This window comes from Miscanthus floridulus, chromosome 2, assembly GCF_019320115.1.
Source record: "Miscanthus floridulus cultivar M001 chromosome 2, ASM1932011v1, whole genome shotgun sequence".
In the NCBI taxonomy this organism is placed as follows: domain Eukaryota; kingdom Viridiplantae; phylum Streptophyta; class Magnoliopsida; order Poales; family Poaceae; genus Miscanthus; species Miscanthus floridulus.
This window is the reverse complement of record NC_089581.1, coordinates 98,163,716-98,183,042: the sequence shown is the minus strand read 5'-3', so window position 1 is coordinate 98,183,042 and position 19,327 is coordinate 98,163,716. Positions and strand designations below refer to the sequence as shown.

The 19,327-nt window shown below is 48.8% G+C and overlaps 1 long non-coding RNA gene and 1 pseudogene across 1 annotated transcript; one reads left to right on the top strand and one right to left on the bottom strand.

Moving 5' to 3' along the window:
• Nucleotides 1–10,332: 10,332 nt before the first annotated feature.
• Nucleotides 10,333–11,042, top strand: LOC136539248 (uncharacterized). Its single transcript, XR_010779614.1, has 3 exons — nucleotides 10,333–10,427; nucleotides 10,585–10,713; nucleotides 10,886–11,042. It is a non-coding gene; the product is annotated as an uncharacterized lncRNA (long non-coding RNA).
• Nucleotides 11,043–12,056: 1,014 nt separating this feature from the next.
• The window catches only part of LOC136536810 (spermidine hydroxycinnamoyltransferase 2-like), a 31,092-nt pseudogene continuing 23,821 nt past the window's right edge, over nucleotides 12,057–19,327 (bottom strand).

Sequence of the window (19,327 nt, the reverse complement as noted above, 5' to 3'; positions counted from 1 at the left end):
TACTGTTCACGCCCCTGCAATTCCTTTTCTGCAAGCATAACAAACTAAAACAACTGGTTGGCAGTGTTAAATTCTTTATACTCAACAATATCCTGAATCTCACGCCTCAAACCCGAATAAAAATAACAAATGGCATCTTCGTTTCCCTCCACAACACTACAGGGCATCAATCCCTTTTGGAGCTCACCATAGTAATCCTGTACAGATTTATCTCCTTGTTCTAAACGCATCAATTTCTTACGCAAGTCTCTATGATAAGAAGGAGGAACAAAGCGATCACGCATAGCTACCTTAAGTTCTTCCCATGTACCAGGTAAAGCATCCTGTGTAGCTAACCCATTCCACCAAATAATGGCAAAATCCTTAAACTCACTAGTAGCTTGTCGAACTCTATCATGCTCAGGCACAAGATAGGCATTAAACTTTTGTTCTACCGTCATCTCCCAATCAAGATATCCCTCAGCATCATAATAACTCAAAAAAGATGGTATTGTGAACTTAATCTTAGCATAAGAATCATCGGGTACACGGTGATTATTACCTTGATGGTGGTGGACACCACCCATACCTATCGTGTTGCGGCGAAGACATCGTCGTATTCTTACTTGTCGGAAGGCTGCTCGATCTATGTTTCCAGTGGCATCATGCACCGTGTCTTCTAGCAAGAGACCATCGATGTTGCTGCCAGAGACGTCATTGTTGTTGACTGCCACCAAGGTTTCCAACTCAATAACCTTATCGGTTAGCGTGGAAATTCATGTGTCCAATCTCTCCATGCTGTTGCCAATGTTGAGTTCAATGAGTGCGTCAGTGACGGCCTTCCTAACGGTCTCATTCATCCTTTTTTGGGCATCCTCAACAACAGCTTGTAGTTGCTCTTGGCTGACACACTCGTTGAAACCCTTAGGATTGTTATCTTCAGTCTGTTCACCTCCTGCCATAGTAAACACAAAAACAGGAACAAACGGTGAAAGTTATCCCTACCAAATGACTACGTGGTTGCAGTGGTGTCACTTTTCACAGCAAGTGGAAGCGTCTTAGCAAGCTCTTACAAAGTTCTTACCAACGCAAGCAGTGGGCGGTACAATTGGTGGCTGGTTCGTGATACCTGTGAGCAGCGGCGAATCTAGACTAAACTGCTGTCGGAGTCGCACAGATTCATGAACTCAATTTGATGGGGTCATAGCTGGCCAGAATACGCGGGGTTCCACTGATTCGTACAAAGTTATCAGGGTCGCATGACCCCGACACATATGCACTGGCTTCGCCGCTGCTTGTGAGGCAGTGGTACTGAGATTGCAAAGCCCCTTTTCTGTACTGATCTGAAGAATTTGTGGAGCTTGGAAGGCAAACAAAGAGTAATATGTATACCTGGCACACAAGTCAGTAATAGAAAGTAATGCTGAATTATAGTCCAAAGTCCTTATTCTCGTTGCTGGTCTAAAATGTTCTAAGTACCAGGCGTGTGACAAAAGTATGGTGGATAGAAAGGTGACAGGTGTGTGAAAAATAAGTATGGTGGATGGAAACAGCAACACAAACAAGGAACCAGATAGCACACGCAAACATAGCTCACTTTAATCTTCTCTATGTGCTCCTCTAGATATTGTTCCTCTTTTACCCCTCTTTTTTTTCTATTTTTTGGGCTGTCATTGTTTTTTTTGAAAAATTTTGACTTTTTTATTTTATTATTTTTTTGATATTTTTCCTTTACTTAGGAGCACAAAAGAAGTAACCACAAAAAATATGAGCCTAAACAAGTGAAAGACGTGCCCTGTGGAAAATTCAGACCCCAACTCCGAAAAGAGGATCTTGTGACCACTTTTTGATCAATTTAAAAATCTCCGACCCGGGCAAAGCTAGAGATGGACGGATCCGAAATTTTTTTTGATCGATTTTGATATATGGAACATCGAAATCGGAGTTCGTATGCGAAAACTAGACCAGTTTTAAGAATTAGCTCCGAATTAGAGGACAAAACAGGAACAATGTGCACAAAATTGGTCACACAGCAAAGATTTGATGAAAACGATGGGGGAAAACACACGAACTGGACTCTAAGATGACCTAACCAGTAACAAGACCTTAACCAGGACACAAACTCAACACGACGGACTCTGAAACCGAAATATGCAAATGCTATGACGCGGAAGGTTCTAGGACAGGAAAAAAATATGGCACTGGACTATAGGACGAAAACGAAACACTCAAAACTAGAGGATAAATGTAAATCTGACGGTATACCTTAGCTCTGATACCACTTAATGGGAACGGAGATCCCGATCTTCCGTCAGGTAGAGGTAACTATCGTTGTAGCGGAGAATGACACACCGATCTGGCTTCAGATCGAAAGATCGAACCCTGCAATCTTAGCACCACAGCTCCTCTGGTTATCAACCAAGTCATGGACTAGGTTGACCTCGCCAAGAAGGCTAATCCCTGCCTGCGCAATGAAGAACACAAGCAAGAACAAGAAAGAACACAACCAAATTGCAGATGAATGATTAATCTCTCGGAGTTGGGGTCTCACAAACCGGTAAACGGTGAAACTGTTCTTGACAGAATAATCTAAGCAAAATCCAAACCCTAATAGAGGGACGGCGGCTGTTTATAAAGACTCTAGGGTCGTGTAAGACCCCTGGACGCGCCCCTAATGGGCCCAAACACGATACATGGTCCAACGGACTAAAAGACGGTGTCGCAGCACCCTGATAGATTCTAGATGCTGACTTGTTTCGACGATTCCCGTTGATTCCGAAGAGCTTTTGATGTGAGACCACTTGGATTGACTTCCTTATCAAATTAGCTTTCCATCCATATGTGCATCGTCGAAAACGGAGTCCGGATGCGTCCTTGGTGACCAGTTTAAGCCAGACTGGTCCTGGAGGCCGAGGCAGACTTGAAATCATGTTGGACCGGGCCTCCGGTTCCTGTTGGACGTCCTTGCTGGTCATCTTCGCCTCCACCACGTCCTCTAAGTCCTTCATGACCCTCTCCAATGTTCCTAAGCAAGATAACATCATTAGGTAGTAGTCTATTCTCAAAAGTATAAAAATGATCGCTTAAGAACGAGCTCACCTCTAAATTGAGTTGACGCATTCGAGCCCGGGTCATTGGACCTTGCATGATGGTTGGAGGATCAGCAGGTACATCCAAAGGAGTGATGTTCTCATCACATTGGAGCCCCCCTTAGCCCCCCATGAATTTTTCAGCCATTAACAACAGGGAAGAAAGTGCTGGAGTGCTCCCGACGGAGGTTGAAGATGAGTTTTAAGTTGAAGATGAGTTCCCAGCCCTCCCTAAATGTATTTTCTAGATCAGCCACTGCCTGCACTTATATTGGGCATAAACAAGTGGATTTAGAAAACAACCAGCTCTTGAGTAGCAGGTCTGGTATGTCAGTGGAGGAATAAAACTATGCCTATTTGTTCTCTTAGCTGGCATTCTATGTTACTGAATTTGACTGAAAACAAAGGACAAAAGCTTAAACAAATGGAGTAGGAAAGTAATCTATGCTTATTCTTTCTCGAGTTCCTGGCTTCATATGTTACTGAAGAAAAGGAGTTATGCCTACAAGTTTTTAAGTAGCAGTCTAGGAATATTTCAGGAGCTCCAGGTATTAACTTATTTCTCTGCATCACTTGCTTTATTTCATAAACTTTGAGACTGCGCACAGATCCATTTGGTTTCCTCTCGTAGTCCCGGATTGTTGTTGCAGAAAATCTTCCTGGTGATCCCTCCTACCAGAATATTAAGAAGATATTTTCAGCTGTTGGCAGGTATGGTTATTGCAACATGGACGAACTTTCATCTTTTTTCCTTCCCAGGATCATTAAAAAAGTAATATTTTGTCATGTTCCAGTGTGATTTCAATCTGAACTTGCATCCTCAGACTCCAAATGCACTGGTCCTGCAACTAATAGATCTGCCAAGTTAGATATTCTTTTTGCTAACATAACAAGGTAACTGCCCCCTGTTTCAGTATTATATTCTGACCAGTTAACAAAATTTGGTGGATGCAGCAGCAAGATGGATATGACTCTACGGAGGCTAAGTTTAGTCTGATGCTGTTTTCTAATGAGGTTTGAGCTTTATGACAATCATATGCTTTCATGTCTCCATGACTATCTACACCCAGTGCTTGTTAGTTTTTTAGGTATATAGGCGCCTTGTGATGCTATTACTCTTTATTATGTTTATAATATGGCTAGAAATTCAGTTCACCTTAATGTCAGTAACAGCAGTTTCTGAGGTCTTATTTTAGAGCTATGCATATGGCAGTCGTCGTTGTTTTTATGATGCATTTGTGTTGACATTAGCATGTATGACTTGTTCATAGCAAGAATCAAGTGGAACTGGAATAATGCAGTTGGCTTACTTTATTATATTTGCTCCACATTCTAGGTTCACTGTGGTTAGAGAAAAAAATGGTTTGGAAATCAAATCTTTGAGCCAACTATTGTCATGTGCGGCATCCCGTACACCAGGCGGAGGCGCGCACGCGATGTGCGTCGGGCCGCTGAGCGCGCAGCAAGCCAGGCTCAGGCCGCGCATGCAGAGGGGCCGCAGCAACAGCGTGGCCAAGATTAGAAATAGATCAAGTCAATTTCCTTAAGTTTAGTTATTTCCTTATGTCTAGGAGGTTGGTTTCCTTTTGAGTTGCAGCCGCACGGCTATTTAAGATTGTACTCGGCACCTTGAGGAATTAAGCAAGATTATTATCTCCTACCTCTTCCTTTCCTAAACCCTAAGCCTGCGGTAGAGGGGTATAACCTCACCGGAGAAGACGGCCGACGGCTACGAGCTCCGTAGCCGAGGCCCTGCCTGTCGGGAGTTTGACGCCCTTGATAACCTGGTATCACACGTCAGCCGATCCGCTCACGCCCATCCCGATCCATCTCTTCCAGCCGCACCAGCCCACCACCACCAACAGCCGCCGCCATCTACTGCTGCCGCGCCCACCCCGCAACCCACCGCCACCATGGCCGAGCCTACCATCGCCGATCTCTTCAAGGAGCTGAAGAACATGTTTGCCGAGATCACGACCCTGAAGGCCGACATGGCCTCCATGAAGGCCTCGACGGCCGAGAGCAGCGAGGGCCGCCATTCCGAAGGGCCGCGCGAGCTGGACTTCCACCCGAAGCACAAGAAGTGGGATTTTCCCCACTTCGACGGCACGTCCGACCCGATGCTGTTCCTCAACAAGTGCGAGGCCTACTTTCGCTAACACCGAACCATGGTGGAAGAGCGCGTGCGCATGGCGTCCTATCATCTGGACAACGCCGCACAGTTATGGTTCATCCAGCTGCAGGACGATGACGGCACGCCAACGTGGGGTAATTTCAAGGATCTCTTGAATTTGCGCTTCGGTCCTCCCCTTCGCTCCGCTCCGCTGTTCGAGCTCGCAGAGTGCCGCCGCACGGGCCCGTGGAGGAGTATGCCAACCGGTTCTAGGCCCTCCTACCTCGCGCCGGCCGGCTCGACGAGGCGCAGCGGGTCCAGCTCTTCACCGGAGGGCTCATGCCGCCGCTCAGCAACGCCGTCCGCATCCACAACCCGGACTCCCTCGCCACCACCATAAGCCTGGCCCGACAGGTCGAGTTGATGGAGCTAGGGCGTCCAGCACCTCTTCCACCGAGGGCGCCCCCGTGCGGTCCACCGCCCCCTGCGGCCCGGGCCAACATGCCGCTCCCACCGCCCCTCTTGGCACTCCCGGCGCCACCGGCGGCTGCCCAGCAGGGCCGTACCGAGGGCAACCAGTGCCGCCTCACCCTGGAGGAGATGGCCGAGCGACGCCGCCAAGGGTTGTGCTTCAACTGCAATGAAAAGTACTCCCGCGGCCACAACAGATTCTGCCGACGTTTGTTCTTCCTCGACGGCGTAGAGATCGACGACGCTCAGGACGCGGGCGCCGACACCGCGGCGGACGCCGTGGCGCAGGAGGCGCCGATCTTCTCCCTGCATGTAGTGGCTGGCGTGCCCGTGGGTAGGACCATGTAGGTCCGCGTCATGGTGGGCTCGACCCCGCTCATTGCCCTCCTTGACACCGGTTCCACCCACAACTTCATCGCCGAGACGGCAGCGGCGCGATCCGGTCTATCCATCCAAGCTAGACCACGCCTCACGGCCATGGTGGCCAATGGCGAGAAGGTGCCGTGCCCAGGAGTCATCAGGCACGCCCCCCTTGTGATCCACGACATCGCTTTCACCGTCGACCTCTTTGTTATGCCCCTTGCAGGACACGATTTGGTGCTGGGGCTGCAGTGGATGGCCACGCTCGGCCGCCTGGTGTGGGACTTCGTCGATGGCTCGGTCTCCTTCCAGCGCCAGGGCAGCATGGTCCGCTGGCCCGGGGTGGCTGCCTCGAGCACCCTAGAGACCTATGCCGCAACGTCCAGCGCGCCACTCCTCGACGAGCTACTTACCGGGTTCGCCGACGTCTTCGCCGAGCCGCGCGGCCTTCCGCCCCCACGCAACCACGACCACGGCATCGTCCTCAAGCCGGGCGCCTCCCCAGTCGCGGTCCGGCCCTACCGGTACCCCGCGGCGCACAAGGACGAGCTGGAACGCCAGTGCGCCGCCATGATGGAACAGGGGATCGTTCGTCGCAGTGACTCCGCCTTCTCCTCCCCGGTCCTCCTCGTCAAGAAGGCGGATGGCTCATGGCGCTTCTGCGTCGACTACAGGGCGCTGAATGCGCTCACCGTCAAGGACGCCTTCCCGATTCCCGTCGTCGACGAGTTGCTTGATGAACTCCATGGCGCCCGCTTCTTCACCAAACTCGACCTCTGGTCGGGCTACCATCAGGTCCGCATGCGGCCCGCCGACGTCCACAAGACAGCGTTCCATACGCATGATGGCCTCTACGAATTCCTGGTCATGCCCTTCGGATTGTGCAACGCGCCGGCGACCTTTTAGGCCCTTATGAACGACGTACTCCGGCCCTACCTTCGGCGTTTTGTGTTGGTATTTTTTGACGACATTCTTATCTACAACAGCTCGTGGGCCGACCACCTTCGTCATCTGCGCATAGTGCTCTCGGAGCTCCGCCGGCACCACCTCTTCGTCAAGCGCAGCAAGTGCGCCTTTGGGGAAGTTTCTGTGGCCTACCTCGGGCACGTCATCTCCGCGGCCGGCGTCGCCATGGATCTGGCCAAGGTGCAAGCCATCGTCGACTGGCCAGCACCCCACTCGGCTCGGGCGATCTGCGGGTTCCTGGGCCTTGCGGGCTACTACCACAAGTTTGTGCACAACTACTGCACCGTCGCCGCACCGCTGACGGCACTCCTCAAGAAGGAGGGGTTCTCCTGGAACAACGACGCAGCGGCAGCATTCGTGGCACTCAAGGCCGCCATCACGACAGCGCCCATCCTCGCCATGCCGGACTTCACCAAGCCATTCACCGTCGAGTGCGACGCGTCCTCACATGGGTTTGGCGCGGTGCTCATCCAGGACGGCCATCCGATCGCCTTCTTCAGCCGGCCGGTCGCGCCACGCCACCGCTCTCTCGCTGCCTATGAGCGGGAGCTGATCGGCCTCGTCCACGCCGTCCGTCATTAGCGTCCGTACCTGTGGGGACGTTCCTTCGTCGTGAAGACCGACCACTACAGCTTGAAGTACCTGCTGGATCAACGCCTCGCGACAATTCCCCAACACCATTGGGTGGGGAAACTCCTTGGCTTCGACTTTGTGGTGGAATACAAGCCGGGCGCAGCTAACACCGTGGCGGACGCCTTGTCCCGCTGCGACACGGACGATGGGGCCATCCTGGCACTATCGGCCCCTCGGTTCGACTTCGTGGACCGCCTTCGCCATGTTCAAGCGGAGGATCCAGCCGTGGTGGCCCTCCGAGAAGAGATAGCAGCAGGCCACCGTGGCGCGCCGTGGTCCGTGGTCGATGGCGGCATGGTCATGTTTGATGGCCGGCTCTACATCCCGCCATCTTCAACGCTGCTACTGGAGCTCCTTGCTGCCGTGCATGATGATGGCCACGAAGGAGTCCAGCGCACGCTCCACCGCCTTCGACGTGACTTCCACTTCCCCGAGATGCGCCGGCATGTCCGGGACTTCGTGCGCGCCTGCGCTACCTGCCAGCGTTTCAAGACCGAGCACCTCTAGCCGGCCGGCCTGCTGCTGCCCCTGCCGGTTCCAACCGGGGTCTGGTCGAACGTCGGCCTCGACTTCATGGAGGCTCTTCCGCGTGTGCGCGGGAAGTCCGTCATCTTGACGGTGGTGGACCGATTCAGTAAATATTGTCATTTTCTCCCCTTGGCTCACCCCTACACTGCAGAGTCTATCGCCGAGGTGTTCTTCAAAGACATCGTGCGACTCCATGGCATGCCGCAGTCCATGGTCTTGGATAGGGACCCCGTCTTCACTTCCACATTCTGGCGGGAGCTCATGCGTCTCATGGGCGCGAAGCTACACATGACAACGGCCTTCCACCCGCAATCTGACGGACAGACAGAGGCAGCCAATCGAGTCATCGTCATGTACCTCCGTTGCTTCACCGGCGACCGCCCGCGCGACTGGCTCCGGTGGCTGCCATGGGCGGAGTTCACCTACAATACTGCCTACCAGTCGTCACTACGGGAGACGCCGTTCCAGGTGGTCTACGGCCGCGACCCCCCACCATCAGGTCGTATGAGCCAGGCGACACACGCGTGGCACGGTCGCCAAGACCATGGCTGAACGTGCCGCTTTCCTGGAGGACGTCAAATATCGCCTGGAGCAAGCCCAGGCCACCAAGAAGCGCGTCTACGACAAGTCACACCGGCCGGTGGCGTATGCCGTGGGGGACTGGGTTCTTCTCCGTCTTCGTCAACGCCCAGTGGCGTCCCTGGCCGTCGCTGTCAAAGGGAAGCTCCAGCCCAAGTATTTTGGGCCGTACCGCGTCCGGGAACTCATCAACGAGGTTGCTGTCCGCCTTGAGTTGCCTCCACGCGCCAAGATCCGCGATGTCTTCCACGTGAGCCTTCTGAAGAAGTGGATTGGACCAGCACCAGATACTCCACCTCCTCTACCGCCAGTTCATCATGGCGCTGTCGTCCCAGAACCAGAGAAGGTCGTTCGGGGCCGTCTGGCTCGTGGAGTTCAGCAAGTGCTCGTGCGCTGGAAGGGTGAATCGGCATCCTCTGCTACATGGGAGGACAAGGCCGACTTCATCACCAAGTACCCTGCTTTCCGGCTCGAGGACGAGCCGGTCGTCGAGGGGGGAGAGATGTCATGTGCGGCATCCCGTACACCAGGCGGAGGCGCGCACGCGATGTGCGTCGGGCCGCTGAGCGCGCCGCAAGCCAGGCTCAGGCTGCGCATGCAGAGGGGCCGCAGCAACAGCGTGGCCAAGATTAGAAATAGATCAAGTCAATTTCCTTAAGTTTAGTTATTTCCTTATGTCTAGGAGGTTGGTTTCCTTTTGAGTTGCAGCCGCACGGCTATTTAAGATTGTACTCGGCACCTTGAGGAATTAAGCAAGATTATTATCTCCTACCTCTTCCTTTCCTAAACCCTAAGCCTGCGGTAGAGGGGTATAACCTCACCGGAGAAGACGGCCGACGTCTACGAGCTCCGTAGCCGAGGCCCTGCCTGTCGGGGGTTTGACGCCCTTGACAACTATGCCATGGCTTATTTTGCGATTTGGTTTTAGAAAATAAACATCTTTTTGAGTGTGCATGCATGCACTGTGTACCTACACGTATGTTATTGGGCTCGATGCATGTATGAACTGATTTGCCCTCCTTTATTGCTCTTTTATTGGAATTTTTCTTTCATACAGTACTCAGAGATTATGGAGGGAGCAGATTGACAGCGATGTAAAGTGCACCACCCTGACATGCATTTCTTCTGTGCAAATGCCAATAGCTGTCTCTTCCACCGAGCTGGTAAGAAACAAGACCATAACTTGAGTTATAAATCCAAACTATTTTCCAGGGAGTAACTATTGTTTACAAAATTGTGAACATAACCCCTGCTGAAATTTGTGTAAATTTTCTTGTATTTGGTTCATGCAAGTGTGAATTGGAATGCTGGTGGTCTGGTTGTTTGAATTGTTAAAATGCAATCCCTGATGATCACACAGATTTGTGATGCAAAATTGCTATAAAAAGTTAAATAGATAGCTGCAAGTGCAGACACTTTTTAGCTGTTTATTTTACTAGATGATATAAGGTTTCGTCTCCCCCAAAGCTCTACCTAAAAATTTTCCTCGATCTGAATTTTCATTGTGATACTCGATTCGGCACATTTCAACTAAAATTGTTTATGTTTCATTGCAAGCGTGGAGGGAGGGAGGGCTAGGGGGAGCACCAAGCTTTGTAAACCCTCTAATGCAAACAGAGTTCCATGTAATTCAAACAAAAATACTGACTCAAAGACATCATTGGAGGCGTTAGGATCAGAGTCACAGGACATGGCACTGTGAACCACGAGTACGTCCACTCTCCTAGCGTGGCATTTCTTTCTATGCCCGTTTCCTTCCCCTCTCATTGTCGTCTCCTTCCTAATCCATGCTCCAGATGCCTAGATGACTTTGCATTTGGAGCTAAACTTCAGCCTATCATTGTCCTCCTACCTACTGTTGTCTAGGTGCAGCAACCTCGCTGTCAGTGTGCTCACTGGGAGCATAAAGCTAGGCCCTTGACAGAAGCTGAACTCAAGTCTGTGCTCCAATTTATCGGTGACAAATGATACTAGGAAACATGACCTCAAGTGCAGGTACGTTTGTTTGATGTGAAACTACCATGGCTCATCCACCAGCTATATATCTGTATTGAACATGCTATGATTTAGATGCTACTCAACTCATATATGTGTGTGCATATATATTTTCTGAATTGTTACCATGAATTGGTGCTAGCAAGTTGTTTGATGTTAATTAATCCTGTAGTGGTATCGTGTTGGGGAGCCGACGGTTGTTGCCTGTGCAAGATAATGGAGATAGAAAATCATGGAAGAGAAGAGAAGATGGAAGAGTGCTGCGACTGTTTTTTTTTATTTACTAGAGCTAGACTGGATATTTGAAAACTGGTTACACAGACTCCTCAGCATCTGTAATGGCACGTGAGTTTTCGAAAATGAATCTGTATTTTTTGAGACATATTTGATACAAATATATGCTGCTCAGTAAATGAAAGTAGCAGTCTCTAAAATCAACTTTATAGTAGCTAGCGCAACAAGTTATTCGTTCTGTTATAATGCATGGACACGTTTGCTAGATGATAAAGAGTTTTATTACAAGACAACAAATAACACACCCACTCAATAAATATTTGACTCAAATTGTCTAGGTGGCTGCACAATAACTTATACGTCTCGTTGGTAAATTTGCTAGTCCACCAAATAACCAAGCAATAAACAACAGATAGGCAGGCGCGTTCTTGTGTCCACGCGAAGCATCACCGAACTGCAGTCGCCGCAGCTCCGCGACTCCGTGTACCAAACGGGATAGAAAGTCTCCGCTTTGCCTTGCTCCTCCAGAAAAGGAAAAAAAAAAGAAAAAAGGGTGTTATAGATATTTTACTATATTTAGCTAAAAGTTTTTATCAAAAAATTATGGAGCTAAAGTAAAAAAAATACTTCACCGGCGAAGCGGAGCTCTACCAAACTATCTCTAAAGCAGCATATGAAAACATGGATGGACCAAAAAAGATAGAGAGGAAGTCAAAGCCAAGCCAGCAAGGGTGAACTTTGAGAGGCCAAGCTTCATGGTTTGCGACTTACTCCTAACTTATATGGTGTATAAGACAAGATCAAAGAGAATCATGTTTCCTGCAAGTATCCTTCATGGATCCGAGCACAAGGATTCTAAAAGAGAATTCTCTTACTTTTTCTTGTCTAGCCTGCTAACTAACTAACCACTATTTTTTCTGATATATCAGTAAGCATGGCTAAAGCCATGATCAAGGACATTGGCCCTCCTTGAACTGTCTACCATCCTATAGAAGATGATGTCAACTATGACATATATTTTTTTTCACCTTAACCCACGGACACATTTGCTAGTAACTTATTTATTACTCAAACGGCGAAACCAGTACGGACTAAGGAGCGCTAGTACATTATTCTTTTCTTCCAACAAAGTCGCTAGCTAGCATTCAACTTGCTAAGATGAGGAGGATCTTCTCCTTGAACTTGTCCATGGCCCGGCTCTGGTAAGTACATGGAGGCCACCACGCAGTCGTCACCGTCTGCATTCTTGCACCTCATCTGGTAGCTCACCAGCTTGGTGGCGTGGTCGTCTCCGACGATGGGCACGCCGCCGGCCACCCTCTCCGCCCACCCCAGGTTCAGGTCGTCCTCCCCGATCCGCGTTATGTCGGACACCACCAACGTCCATCCCCGCGCGTACGGCGCCGCCCCGCCGAGCGAGAACAGATCCACCATCGACCTCACGTACTCCTCCGTCATGCCACGCTTGGCCTTCTGCACGAGCTCGACCGTGCCGCCGAGCGAGCCCGCCGTCGTCCCGCGCAGCTCCGCCTCCACGAAGACGAACCCGTTGCCGTAGAACCCGCGCGGGAGGGGCGGGGTCAGCTTGGCTTTCCCTCGAACGTTCATGGTGATCAGCAGGGACGACGCTCGCTGCTGCTGGCTGCCGTCGGCGCTCCCGCCGCACCCAAGAGCAAGAGCTATAGCTTCTGCTCGGCACATCCACATGGCGGCCGTGATTGTAAGCAAGGCAACACTACGGGAAATAAGGCTTTTGCCGAGTACAGTTTTCTTTGTCGAGGACTAAAAGTCGGGTATTCGGTAAAGAGCTATTTTACCGAGTGCTGCACTCAGCAACGATATACACTCGACAAAGAAGGCTTCGCCAAGTGTCAGGCACTCGGCAAAGCCAGACACTCGGCAAAGGCCCTTTTTATCGAGTGTCAGGCCCTCGACAAACCCTGGCGCTCGGCAAAAAGCGGCGTCAGGTAACGGCCGCCACCTGCCGTCCAGGTTTGCCGAGTGCCAGCGGGTAGGCACTCGGCAAAGAATAACGACAAACTATTTTTTTCCCACTTTTGAACTCCAAAAAATTTCTCGAGTCCTCCTACAGTACATGAGACTCCATGTTAAAATTTGGTACATTTTTATGACTTTTTGCTATATTTAGTTAATTTATTTTATTTAATTGAATTTTTTTGGAAAATGCAAATTTGAACTGCACGTGCATCGAATAATGATATTCATGGTATTGAGTGTAGTGTGAGGCCGTATCCAGGAACGGACCTGAAATTTCGAACATCTTGTTCACGAAATATGATCACGAACTTGCGAACGAATTGTTTTTAAATTCTATAAAATACAAATGAAGTCCGAAAATCATTAAACTTGTCAAAATGTCATGATACGTATGTGGAGGATGTGATAAAAATTTAAGAAGATTTGGTGCACGTTATCACGTACGCTTGCCCGGCCAGCTGCTGGCCACTGCGACCCGATGGCCGCTGCTGCCGCTTTGCCGATCTGTTGATGGTACACCTATTTTTACAATCAATATTCCACCCAAGAGCATGATAAAGTGAGATAAAACATCATCACATATGTTGTATTTTGTTTATAATTCACCTAGTTCCACTTGTGCTTGTAGAATTATTTGTATGTAGAAAATTATAGCAAAAATGGACCAAAACAGTGACAAATATTGGCAAAGGAGTCAAGTGGACATGGCAGTGGAGCCAGGGACCCACATGCCACGTCGGCTGGCCCCACAAGGGTGCTGCCCGGTGTGCCATTCAGCCTGGCCACGTCACCGATCTGTGGGAGCAGCTCCAGAAGCAATGCCAAGCGTTGATCTAAGTCGGTTTGCACCGATGGACAAGATGGAGTTGACACGGATCCACCGGCCCACCGTTATACACTTGGGAGGCTCCAACCGAACTACAAACCGCCTTATCTACTGAATTTCGACATGTGCCAGTCCTATAACTGCCTTTGGGAGCCAACGAGCACCGGAGGATCAAGAGGCGGTGGATCCAAGGGCTAGCCAGCGCCCCCTAGCCGCCGCCTAGCACCCTGGGGTGGCCACCGACCCCCTCACTCTACACTATAAATATGGGGTGTGGAGTGTTGGCGGTCCTTAACAACGAATTCTGACCACCAATTACTATCAAAAACAAAAGAAATAAGCAAACTTTCGACACATATGCTTTTAATATTGATATAGTTTCACTTGTATAGGAAGAAATATGTTTTGCAGGACATACATTTGAATACAAGTGGAAAACAAAGAAAAAGGTGCAATTCAGAAAGCGTAATGCAGAAATGCACAAAGGAGTAAAAGGAGAAAGCCCACCTACACACCAAACCTGGGCCAGGCACCGACGTGGAGGCAACCTAGGCCTAGCTAGAAGCCCACCATCGCAAGGCGGTGGCGAGCGGAGCAGGCCAAGGTGCGGCCGTACCCAGGGTGTGGCCATACGGCCCCCAAGCTCGTCTCAGCCCCACTTCACTTTGGCGGTTGCATGGCGGTATGCATAGGCGGTTTCCTAATTTATCAACGCCAAAACCGACCTCACTCTAATATAAATATAGGGGTGGAGCTCTCTCTCTCTCACACACACACCAACATTTGGAGCTACACACCTCCCTACCATCTCTACTTGTACTCTTTTAGTTTTTAGTAGTATTTTGAAGCTAGCAAAGCTACCTTGGAGAGCTTGGCTCCTTGGAAGAAGAGCAACTTTGGTATGAATACTATGAAGAGTTTTTCCATAGCCTTGTTCTCATATCTTCAATATAGTAGTGCATATGAACTAGACTATAGTTTTTATGTTATATTCTTGACATATGAACTAGCATATAGTTTGTACATTATGATCTTAACATGTTCAACTTTACGTTTAACCATTCATATGACTTGTATGAGTAGAAGTAGAGTTAAGAGTGAGGTGGCGGTTCATCGTTACTTCGGGTTTGCCCATATTCTTGCTTGTTGATCCGTAGGGTCGGAGTCCCGAGGGGATATGGGTAGTTTCTTTGTACATGGGCGTGGTGCTCGGGTGCACGAGAACCTTCAAATATGATGGTGTCCTCTGGTTGTGGGGTAGGCAGCAGGTGGTAACAACCATGTCTGTCCCTTGTAATCCCGCATGTTTTGGTATTATGTAGGAGTTTTAAAGTCTCTCGTGCTTACTGACAGACCAGTACTTGGAGATCTCCTCATCCATCTCACACTTAGTTCTAACTCTAATAATGTAATTTGTATGATCATTAACTGTTCTTTGTTGTAACACCCTCGGTGTTACGCCCTAAACAAATTATTAAACCATGTCATGAGCATCATGTTTACGTGATAATGCATGTGATGGAATGAATAGATGAAGTATTGCAACATAAAATGATCAATAAAAATGCTAAACGAGAAGCTATTCCATAACTCAAGCAATTATCAAGTAGGGTTTTAAACTAATTTTTATGGAACAAAATACTATAGAACATGTGTGTGATGATTAAATAAAGTTTGAAGTACAAACTTTGTAGATGATAATGAAATACTTGTTGTAAAAAAATAACATTGCTAGCTAACATTTCTAATAGCCTAAAAATGGAACTTAAAATCAAATTCAGCTCAAGACCTAGAAAAATTCTTAAGTCCAATAACAGTATGGCAATGCTTTGCTGGTGAATTAATTCTGAAAAATTTAGCTAAAGGCCAGTGCTATGTTTTTGCTCCTTATGGTAGCCTGATGTACCTCCTTTAGCATGGTCAAGGTGGTTTAGCCACAACCGAGTTGGATTAGTGTTGAGAGACGCTTTAAAATTTGTGCACGAACATATTCTCGGGCTGCCTGGCCTATGCGCGTGGTCACCACGCGTGGCTGCTCTCATCGCCCTACCATGCTCGCTCGCGCTGGCTAGCTAAGGCCGACCTAGCTCGGCCATGGCTTGGCTATGGTCTGGCTGCGGCTAGCCGCCGCGCCTGTTGCTGGACGCTTGCCCGGCTAGCTGCTGGCCACTACGCCCCGATGGCCGCCGCTGCCGCTCTGCCGATCTGCTACACCACCTGCTGCCACACTGCTGCTATTGTGCTGCCTTCCTTGCCTTGAGATGTGGCGTAACCGCTCACCTCACCGCGCACGTGGCCTTGTCCCTACTGCCAGCGCCTTCGTCTCACCATTTATGGCACTATAGCCGCACATGTCATGCTCGGTCATGGGCACGCGCATGTTCCCTCTGACCATGATGGCCCATAGCGCTTGCACATGTGCTGACTCGCTAGTGGCCAGTCATGCCCCGTAAGGCGAGGGCGAGCTGAGCTCTGACCTACCCCCTTCCCCCTCTCTTCTCTGCTGCCATGGTGGACTGAGCCACGCCATTAAAACAAGCAGGGAGAAGTCACCATCGCCTGATTCGTCGCATCTCTGGCTCTGCCATCAAGCCGCCTAGCCGACTGTTCCCACCCTGCCTTGAATGGTGCCCGGCCGAGCTTCAATTTTGGAGCTTTTCCTCGCCACCGTGTCCATAAGGCTGAGTCCACCCTCACCGAGGGTAGCTCCCATCTGACCACCTCGAGCCAAATTGGCTGCACTGCTAGACTTGCCTCGAACCCCTCTTTGCTCTACATGCCTTAGCCAAACCTCTACCGTCTCACCATCATCGCTGATGTGACCGTGCCGCCGCAGTGCGCCGCCTCACGGCTCAGCTGCACATGGCTAGCCCTCCACCATCGTCCTTTGCTCCAACCAACGCTTCGACCAGGTCCATGGTAGCCTCCTAATGCTTGCGCGCTAACCAATTAGGTCTGTAGCTACCCCAGCTTATCAGAACAGTGGCACCACCATGGCGGATGGCTACGCGCCGCTGCAGCCTTCCCCCGACAAGTCATGTCACCCGCACCGACGCTTAGCGTAGCCACTCGGGTCGGGGATGGTGACCGGTAGGTGGGCCGGTGCAGGTCCTAGGTGGCCGACGCGACCGCGCTTTGTCACCGTCACCGTGCCGCCACGCGCTGAGTCACCGGGGGTGCGCGCAGGGGAATTCCAGGAAAGTCAGGGTTTAAGTGAAGATTTGAGAGAGGGGGAAATAGTATTGGGGCTTAGGTGTGCTTTGGAAGAAAATCAGGGACTCTTTTGCAAAAACGCCAGTGCGCACGCTTTCCCGCCGTGGGCTGGCCTCACGTGGGCCACGGTAGCGGGCCGCTGCGCGTGCGCCGCGTCGCATGGGCCGCACAGGAGATTGATTTTTCTTTTTCTAGGAATTTGTGAATGGTTTTCTAATTTAATTCTGAGCTGATCTTTGGTAATTAATATAAATTCATGTAGGTGTCCAAAAATTTTAAAACAAATTTTGTTAGGTTCCCAAAATTCTGATCTATTTGTTGGTGTATTTAGTTCATGTTTATATGTGTTGACACTAGGAGCTATTAAATCATTTGAAAGTGCTTCATAATATTAAGTTAATTATTGTAGGAATTTTTATGGTGAATTGATGATAGTTTTGATCCTCAAATTTTTACAGCAGTTTCATTGTATTATTGTGTGCTCACTATAATTTTTTTAGATTTAGAATAGACTAAGCATTAGGGTAGTTAAAAGCTCTTTGTTTCAATATACATTAAATCACTAGTAGAAATAAAGATATATCCTTAGATTACCAAGCTAAGGGATTGTTAGTTGAACCCAACACTTTGCTTGATGAAAATGATAGTTAGCTTAGTATCTTAGTCATTAGAGCTATCTTAGTAGCTTAGTATGCGTATTCTTATTTTAAGAGTTGCTATTGTCTAAATGCTACGTGTAGTATCTTCATTGCATGCATGTAGAGAACGAGTTGGCGGAGATCGTGACCACCAGCGATAATGAGTTTGAGGAGATCATCGAGGAGTATGAGGAGGTGATTCTCGTGCAGGAGGAGGCCCTAGAGCTACCACTAACTAACTCAGCTGACACCACACCTGCCCAAGGCAAGCCTCAGTGCATAACCTCTATTTTATAATTCACCATATATATATGTGTTATGCATTTATGTTATAGGAATTTTATAAAACCCACATGCATAGATATACCCATCCTAAGAGTCTTACTAGTGCATGTTTGAGTAGATGCTATGCTTAGGTCATCGGTAGCATGAGTAACCTACCGTTGCTCACAATAGGGGATTATTATTACTCTCATAATAAAAGGATGAAATGAAAAATGGAGACAGGGCAGGGATATGGTATGGGTATTGGTGGGTGTAACAGGTTGTGTCCCATGGACAACGGGACTTAGCTTGGTTACACTGTTTTCCCTATTCATGTCGATTAAGGACCATCCATTGCTGTGGATGGTAGTCAGGTCACAGACTTATTAGACTGAGCACATACTTGCTTATAGGAGCGGGAAGGCTCGTTATGCTCTTGTCATGAGTTCTGGCTCTTTCCAGACTGACTAATTGGAGGCGGGGAAAGGTGAAGGTCAAAGCACCATGTTGAGTTTGGGTCTCAAGTGTGGGGGCTTGGAGTCCAAGTTTGGATGGGGACCTGGACCCTGTGATAGGAGTGGAATGGGTTGGTCTTGTTTGTGCCTGGGATACAAATGGGACATGTGATTCATGGTACCTAGCTGGGATACATTGGTTCGCAAATCACCGTTTCCATGAGATAGTATGACTTGGCTATGATCTAGCACCGTAGTAAGAACTGAAAGATGAAAGATGGTAAAATGGTTCTAATTGCTTAACCCTTGCTTGAAAGTAGAACAGGTGCTTACCTAGAATGGTTAGCTAATGAAGTAATCATGACTGCTAATAAAACTTGACTGTAAGGATGAACTATTAGTAATGCTTTCCGCAAACAAAAAGAAAACAACAAACTCATATTGCCTATCATATCCTTGAGAGTCGGGAAACTATTCCTAGTAGTCGGGTAAGTCTTGTGAGTACATTGTGTACTCAAGTTGCAGGTGCAGCTTGAGGAGTAGGTCTTGTGTGGAGGATTCTTCTAGTGGTCACAGATGGATCCTTGTATCGTTTCTGCTAGATGTTTATTTTCATTCCGCTGTTTAATTATCGCACTCTAAACTCTAGTATTGTAATAAATAATTTCTAAGAACTCTTGTTGTAGAAATGGACTAAGTATTGTAAGCTCATACTCATGATTAGATTCTGGATGTAAAACATGGATTTTTTAGTTCTCCCTTAGGGTGTGCTCGACGGAACTATCTGATGTAGCTCACTTTCGAGGTGCTTAGTGTCTAGTAGAAAACTAGCGCCTCCAAAAATGTGTTATTTTAGGCGATTTTGCCACAGGTGGTATCAAAGCCAATAATGAGTCTACGAGTTTAAAAACTATTTTCAAAAACCTAAAATTTGACCAACAAAAGATTTATGAAAAATAGGATGCGATAAATTTACATGAGTAAGT